General features: G+C 41.0%; 1 pseudogene; it reads left to right on the forward strand.

Annotated features, from left to right (window-relative positions):
- The first annotated feature begins 319 nt into the window (after positions 1 to 319).
- LOC104290386 overlaps positions 320 to 8,139 on the forward strand; it is a 34,211-nt pseudogene continuing 26,391 nt past the window's right edge.

Genomic DNA, 8,139 nt, shown 5'->3' on the forward strand with positions numbered 1-8,139 from the left:
GGTTTCATTCATATGAGTTCTATCATAACATTTTAGTTTGTGGTCTTTGCATTTCAGATGTTCGGTAGTGTGTTTAGGACAAAAATAGAGTTTCCTCTCCTGAAAAAACAAGACACTGTCACTATAATAGAATCTTTTCACTGAAAAAGAAATAAAGTACAAGCAGGCATTTCAACGGTGGATGGCTGAGCTAAGGTTGGGAAGTAGCAACATGAGGCAGAGAGGAATCTCAATGAAGGCAGAACGATATACCTGTATCTCATAAATCATCTGTTAGGCTGCTTACAAAAATACCCAAATGTTTTGTGTTTCCTTGCAGAATGCTTTGGGCTATCATTGTGACAAAGGTCTGCTGTCTTTGCTTGTTAGCTGGATTGTGGCAGGCAATGTAACACCTTCCTTTGTTGAGGGCAATGCCAATTCCTCTCAGGTAAGTGGTATGATGGTGATGTATGAACAGCCCTGGGAATATACAGGTGTATAGGTGTGGTTTTTTTCTGCTTTCGCAGTTTTTTGCAGATTTTCTCTTGTTCCCTCTTTTTTCCTATCCCAGTGTTTGTGAGTTTTCTTGTGATAAAATCCTAATTTAGCCGAAGAGAATGCTGTGGGTTTATTACACTAAAAGGAACATGGACATTTTGCACAGAGAGTTTCTGATCTGTGTCCAAGAATTCATATAATAGGATTTATTAGTTAAGATTTCTTTTAATCTTCAATTGTTCTTGGTATATAATGAGAGAAAATATGTAAAGCCTGACTTTTCTATTAGATCAATCTTTATCTGATAAATATTTTGAATTCTAGTTGCTTTCTCTCTGCTTAAACAAGTTCCTAATTTGAGCAAAAAAGAAAAAAACCTGCAGCACCCCAACTGGAGATGTGTAGTGCAGGTGGGAGAGAAGAGATTTTATTTTACTGGGTTTGAGTAGGTAGTTTCCTCCCGAACTCTGTATAATTCTGTCACTTGTCCCTGGTTTCCCCTTTCTTTCCCAAGATTTTACAAAATACAAAGGGGAATTTTGAATGTAGATAAGGAGGAAACTGGTTTTCAGTTTTCTTGTTGAGATATGATACTGCTTTTGCAACTTTGTAATGAGAATCTGGCAAAGACATATTCCTCTTAAGAAAAAACAAGCTTCCTGATCCTACCCCTGCCATTTTGTTATCAATGTTTCTGTTATTACTGTGTTGTGCAGGTCTGTTTTTCATGGATGGTGTTAAATATGGAGTCAATATTTGAAGAAGATTCACAGCTACTCAGAGTTGTGGAGGGGGAGTTAGTTATTAATGCTTTAACTCTTGATCAAGCTTTGAAGATAAGAGAACTGTTCATCTGTTTTTATTAGAGAGAACTACCAGAGAAAAGTGTTCTCTTGTATTGTTTAGTTTATCTCTCATGTGCTTTTTCTTACCAAGATAAAAGCATAACTAATGCTTTATATGGTTGGCTTTCCAGGATAAAATACACCTCAGGGAAATTTTCCTTTACATTTTGAGTTGAATGTTTAAAAACTACCATGCAAATATTTGGGTTTTAATATACCATTATATACAGAAAACTTCAGTCACTAATTAGTGTTCTTGCAGGATTTTTCTGGATCATATGAATGCCTCACGATCTTCAGTGGATTTACTCTCTACCACTGAGATGGGGAGTGCAGATACTCTTATTTTACAGGTGAGAAAATGTGTCTGTATTTCAAAGATCATTTATCAAATGGTCTGAATTTTGCAGAAGTTTGGGCTTTATTTTTCTCTATTTGCTGAATTATTTTCCAAGACTTTCAAAACTGTTTAGGTCTTTCCCTTAACAAGACACTTAGTCAGATGTGCTTTAAGCCATGTTGCAGCATTTTCCAGGTTCTTTGCCCAAATTCATTTAGAAATTCTGGAATGAAGCAAGTGGAAAACAAAGCTGTCCAGTCTCAAAGTGTAACTTTTGGCCCATCCTTCATCTCAACTGTTTCAGCGTGTTTTAATGAAGAAGGTAGTCAAGAAACTCATGAGGTTCAACCAGGCCAAGTGCAAGGTCTTGCACCTGGGTCGGGGCAATCCCAAGCACAAATACAGGCGGGGGATGAAGGGATTGAGAACAGCCCCGAGGAGAAGGACTTGGGAGTGTTGGTGGATGAGAAGCTCAACATGAGCTGGCAATGCGCATTCACAGCCCAGAAAGCCAACCGTATCCTGGGCTGCATCAAAAGAAGTGTGGCCAGCAGGTCAAGGGAGGTGATTCTACCCCTCTACTCCATTCTGGTGAGACCTCACCTGGAGTACTGCATCCAGCTCTGGAGTCATCAGCACAAGAAGGACATGGACCTGTTAGAGCTGGTCCAGAGGAGGCCATAAAGATGATCTGAGGGCTGGAGCACCTCTCCTTTGAGGACAGGCTGAGAGAGTTTGGGTTGTTCAGCCTGGAGAAGAGAAGGTTCTGGGGAGACCTTATAGCAGCCTTCCAGTTCCTAAAGGGGGCCTACAAGAAAGCTGGAGAGGGACTTTTTGCATGTAGTGATAGGATGAAGGGTAATGGCTTCAAACTGGAAGAGGGGAGATTTAGATGAGATATCAGGAAGAAATTTTTCACTATGAAGGTGGTGAGACACTGGCACAGGTTGCCCAGAGAAGCTGTGGAGGCCCCATCCCTGGAGGTGTTGAAGGCCAGGCTGGACATGGCCTTGGGCAACCTGGTCTAGTGGGAGGTGTCCCTGCCCATGGCAGGGGAGTTGGAACTCAATGATCTTTAAGGTCCCTTCCTACCTAAACCATTCTATGTTTCGAAGCTCTATGAAAATAGGTTTGCTTTACCTGCGTCCAGACTGGTGTGTGTCTTGCATCCTTGGAGGCTAGTCTGGAGAACATTTTTTCCTTTGGCTTGCATGTCTCGCTTTACCTGGAAAACAGTGAGATAGTATGTTGGGAGTGTGTGGAAAAGGGTGCTGAGAGTTCCCAAGGTCTAGTGTGGGGGATGAGATAGTGCCAGGGCCTGTGCTGAGACGTGGAAACTCGGAAAAGCCTCCTATTCCCCTGCTTCAGGCACAGTCCATGCAAGCTTGATGTATGACTTTAATGATTTAATGGGTCCGTGGACTAGAGTTCTGTGTTGCTAATACAGAGTGCTGCTGCTCATACATTGCATTGCCTTTGTTCTGCTTTTGCAAAAAGAAAAATATTTTTTTTTCCTTCTGTATTCTTTCTTCACATTGGTTTTACTTCACGTTTTAGATTTTCAGTAGAGCTGCATGGAATGTAGTCTGGAAAAAGTGAAAAGTGGTAGCAGGCTGTAGGATTCTGCATCCTCACGTGGCTTAAGGCTTATTTTTACTGGTCAGAATGTGCTGCGTGCTTCGCTGCTGCTGCTTTGTTCAGTAACACTGCCGGTCTTATGGACGCCTAAAACAGGAACATATACTTCAGTGAGGAAGAATAGTAATTAAGTGTAATTAACATAAATGGTCTATATGTTGGCCTTGCATCATGCTAGCCCTTCTATTCATGCTATTTTTATTTGCAAGCATCAGAGATGTAGCACTGTTCTTTAACAGCTGCCCAACATAACTGTGAGCTGGGCAGCTCTCCCACTAAGACCTGTAACAGATGTGTGAACGTTTCCAAAGTTTTCTCCTCCATTATTGCTGAATTTTGATGATGTGCTAATCTGTTGGGTTAAGCTGTGACAGCCTGTTACAGGGAACACTTGTTTGAAAATGTTCTTTTTGCAGAAAGCGCAGACCCAGCTGAAGCTGCCCATCGTACCTTCCCTGCAGAGGCTCATAATTTACCGCTGGGCTGCTCAGGCCCTTGCTGCCCCTGCTGATCACCCTCTCATGCTGGTAATCTGGCAGAAATTCTTCCTCCTTTACCTTCACCGACCAGGACCACAATATGGGTGAGTCTGATCAGAAGAGAACTAGCAGAATAGCAAGCACTAATAAGTCTGCACTGTAAGCAAGAATTATAAGTGGCTCACACTAAGACGGTATCCAAAAGCAGTGGTTTCTAGCAACTTCTCTAAAAAGTCAATTTATTTGCAGAGATGCTGATTTGACACTTGCAACAGGACTTTGTTGTGCTTTTTTGTTCATTTTTAGATTACCTGTAGATGGCTGTATTGGAAGACGTTTTTTCCGGAGTGCAGCTCATATTAACTTCCTGAATGAAATGAAGCAGCACTTAATAGAGGTAGCAGACTTCCACCATGCTGCCAGTAAAGCACTGAGAGTGGAGAGTCCCACAGAGGGCAGCGACAGATCACCAGAGAAGGTGAGCTGCTCATCAGATTACCTGACTTCACCAGAACTGCATAAGGAACTTGTCAGGTAAAAAAAGCCTGCCCAGTTCAATCTTATTCAGTGCAACCACCTGAGCAGCTACTAGAGCTGCTGGAGACACGAAGGGATGTGACCCTTGGCTGACTTAGATGTACCACAGCCACTTGTTATATGTGGTGGTGAAATCTGTTCCTCTGTTGTTACTTCTTTTGTTTAAGGGGGGGCTGATTTTACTACTAAAAATAAAGCATTGTTGATAGACTTGTCCTTAGGGGAGAGCTTTGTTTTTTAATTAGTGACATCCCCATACTGGTAAAATATTTGTTTTTTAGACAAACTTGTACTGGTATGTACATCACCAGATATAAATGTGAAGTGCTACTTTGTGTGTATACACCTGTTTGTCACAGACCAGGGCCCAAACTTAAGTCTGAATAAGATTACTTCTTAAGGGAATTTACTGGCTATTTCAACACATGATTTAATTAGTGCAGTTTACCCAGTTATCATGCTAAAGTTGAGCTGCGACAAGTGTGTTCTGTGCCAGCTGGGAAGTGATATGTCTCCTTAACCATAATGTTAGCACAAGACTGTCTCTTTGTTTTGGAGGAGGCTAAGGAGATGTGCGTGGTCACTCACTGCAAATCAGCTGATGAACGCTCATTTTCGGAAGGAGCGGTAACTTCTAAGAGCCACGTATCTCATACATGCTGAAACTGTGGCTATGCTGTTCAGAAGTCTGTGGTTCTGTTATACAGAGACTTTTGGTTTGAGAAGTCTACCTTAAGAAATATTTGCAGCATTACAGTATCTGGATTTTCCTAGAAACTATAGTTGAAAGGATTATTTGAGAGTCCCTTGTTCAGGGAGTTTAGGCATACAGGGTCTGAGCTTCTTGTAAGTGCTTCCCCCCATCAGTCAATAGGTACTGTACAAACAAACAAACAAGGGAGATCATAAATCCTCCTCAGTCATATGTGAAAAATAATTCAAAGATGCTCACTGGGTGAAACTTGATTAATATTTTGTCAATCTTTCTTTTCAAAGGAGTTCTCTACTCCAACATAAAAGCAGACTGCTCTACAGCCAAGTAAATCTTATGCTCAGGAAGTCTAGACCACCTAGACAGAAGGGAAAATGTTGGTAGAGTTCATAAGGGCTTCCTCTTAGAACTAGACTACTTCTCTTTTTTTACCAATGACACTGATACAGAAAGCAGGAGTTTGCTAGTGATATTTAATACCACAGTGCAAAGATTTCATGGTATTCTAGTTTTCCCTTGTATTTAATCAGGAAAGCTTGGATGATATGATTATAAAAAGGGTACCCCTCAGTAGAGTGATGTCAGTTGAAGAAAGAAGTATATTTATGTTCAAGTACAGTGTTAGCAGAGGAAGAGATGGGAATAAACTAGCCATGAATTTGAGTCTGACAAGAAATTAAAAAATATAACTCGGGTGTGAGCCTTTAGAGAAGGCACTCTAGAGAAGTCATGGGGTGAGAAGCCAAACTTGCTCAAATGTACTTTTTTTTTTTCTTCTTCATTGGTCTTTTGAATGGGGTTGTCAATATGATTCCCTGACATAAGAGACAGTTCCAGTCCTGGGGGTCATGTTTGCTAATTTGCATAAATATTTTCCTTTTCAAAATTTGTCCTGTTACTCTTGGTTATTGCCCTTCATATTTTTTGAAATAGCTTCTTTCCAGTGCAGGTCTTTGAACTAATGCTTAGTACAGTAGTCACAAAGCATCTGAAACATCTACATTTTGAGCCGTGTCACCTTGTAGCATAATTTGTTGCCTTAACTCTAAGCCCTAGAAAGAGACTGCTGTGTAATACATGCTATGCATACAATTAAAGTTCACATTGAATTTTTTTTCCTTTTTTTTTTTTTTTTTCTTCTCAGGCTTTGTACTGTTTTTGTTTTGTAGTTGGAAGAAGAGAGTTTCCAGAAAGGAGACACATACATTCCTTCTTTACTAAAGCAATATGATGCACATAGACTTGCTAAAGCCACGCAGAATCAACAGGTGAAGTGCTAATGACACTGGCAATCTGAGATCCAAAATTCACTTCCCTTTTTAAAATGGGTCCTCTAAAATAGTGAGAGATGTGGTGTCACTGGTCTTTAATATGTGTACAGCATAGCATGTATGATACCTTCATAGCTCTAACTTTTTTCCTATAAATCCTGTGCTATTTCAAACTGCTTTCCTTTATATTTGAGCGAGGAGTCATGAGTAGATTTCTTGCATATCTTAATGACAACACAGTCCTTATTCTATGCTATTCTGTAATTCTTTTTATGTTCTAAGATAATTTTATAGAATTATTGGAAGTTGGAACTTCAAATGACAAAAGACTGGAAGCCAAAATCTGCTCATGTTGTTAGTTTGTAGTATGTAAGGTTCAAATATAAGTTAAGGTGTATATTATTCTGTCCAGTATGGCTAAGGAGTTATTACAGTTAAAAGGTCTGCAAGAGGGAGATTTTGGAAGGGCATTTCCTCATGTCTGCTTTATTTTTATTCCTCCAGTGTATGTGACTACTGGAAATGCATCCTGCTTTAGCCTGATTACAGTTAATCATGCCATGATGTTTTAGACTATCTTGGTTTCCTCTGTGTTCCTTTTAGGAACTGAGTTTTAATAATATGTACCCTTTATCTCTAATTTGTTTGAAATTGTACTGTGTGTGCTTGTCAGATTTCTCTAAGTGCCATCAATGGTTTTCAGTGGCTTATTTGTTTATGTGATTAAAAATTCAGCAGCTTTTTTCTTCAGTTTAGATCCCCCCCCCCCAGTAATATTTTCCTCTGACTTAAACTGCAGTGTCTATTTTTTTTGTACTGACTTTAGTTCCCCAGCTACTAGGATAGATGCACAGTATATGGTACTGTCGTGGTTTGACCCCAGCCGGGAACAAAGAACCACGCGGCCAACCACCATATATATACACATATATACACATAAAGATTTAATTCCCATAGTCTATGGACCATCCCTCTAAAACGTCCATTACTGTGGGCTCCCTCTGTGAGAAGTTTCTCAGGGCGCGTGAGATGGTGTGTGGTGCTGGACTGGTGCGTGCTGTATTCGGAGCTCGTGGTTGGTATACCTGGTGCAGTTCATGCCCGTGGTCCGCAGGTTGAAGATGTCAGTCTCAAGGAAGTTGATGGGCAGCAGCTGCTGAGGTCAGTCCTTGTTGCATCATCACTGCACTTTACTCAGTCTCATCAAAGTCCATCTGTCGTTGGTTTGGGTGATTCTTACTCGAGTACCATTGATAGCAATCATAGTAATGATGACATACAGTTGCAGGGTTATTTAACACTTACAAATCATAAAATTTATTCATTGGCTATTCTCACCCAAAATCAGATCCCCATGAGGTACGCATCGGACATCCCCATCCTCCCGCATTACCCACCAAGTGCACCCGGGTCCTTGTGCAAAAGCAATCCCACGGATGGGTTTGCCTTTGCCTGAGGCAGGGCTAACCCAAACTGTCTTCCCTAACATATTCTTCATGTGCACTACAGGGACTTTATCCCCTTCTACTGTACGTGGAAGTTTCGATTGGGCAGGGCCAGCTCGATTGGCAGATCCTCTGGTGTTGACTAACCAGGTGGCTTTTGCTAAATGTACATCCCAATGTTTGAAACTCCCACCACCCATGGCTCTCAATGTAGTCTTTAGCAGTCCATTGTATCGTTCTATCTTCCCCGAGCCTGGTGCGTGATAGGGAATGTGATATACCCACTCAATGTCATGCTCTTTGGCCCAGGTATCTATGAGGCTGTTTCAGAAATGAGTCCCGTTGCCTGACTCAATTCTTTCTGGGGTGCCATGCCTCCATAAGACTTGCTT

This window comes from Charadrius vociferus, unplaced genomic scaffold (genome assembly GCF_000708025.1).
Source record: "Charadrius vociferus isolate BGI_N301 unplaced genomic scaffold, ASM70802v2 scaffold1707, whole genome shotgun sequence".
Lineage (NCBI taxonomy): Eukaryota > Metazoa > Chordata > Aves > Charadriiformes > Charadriidae > Charadrius > Charadrius vociferus.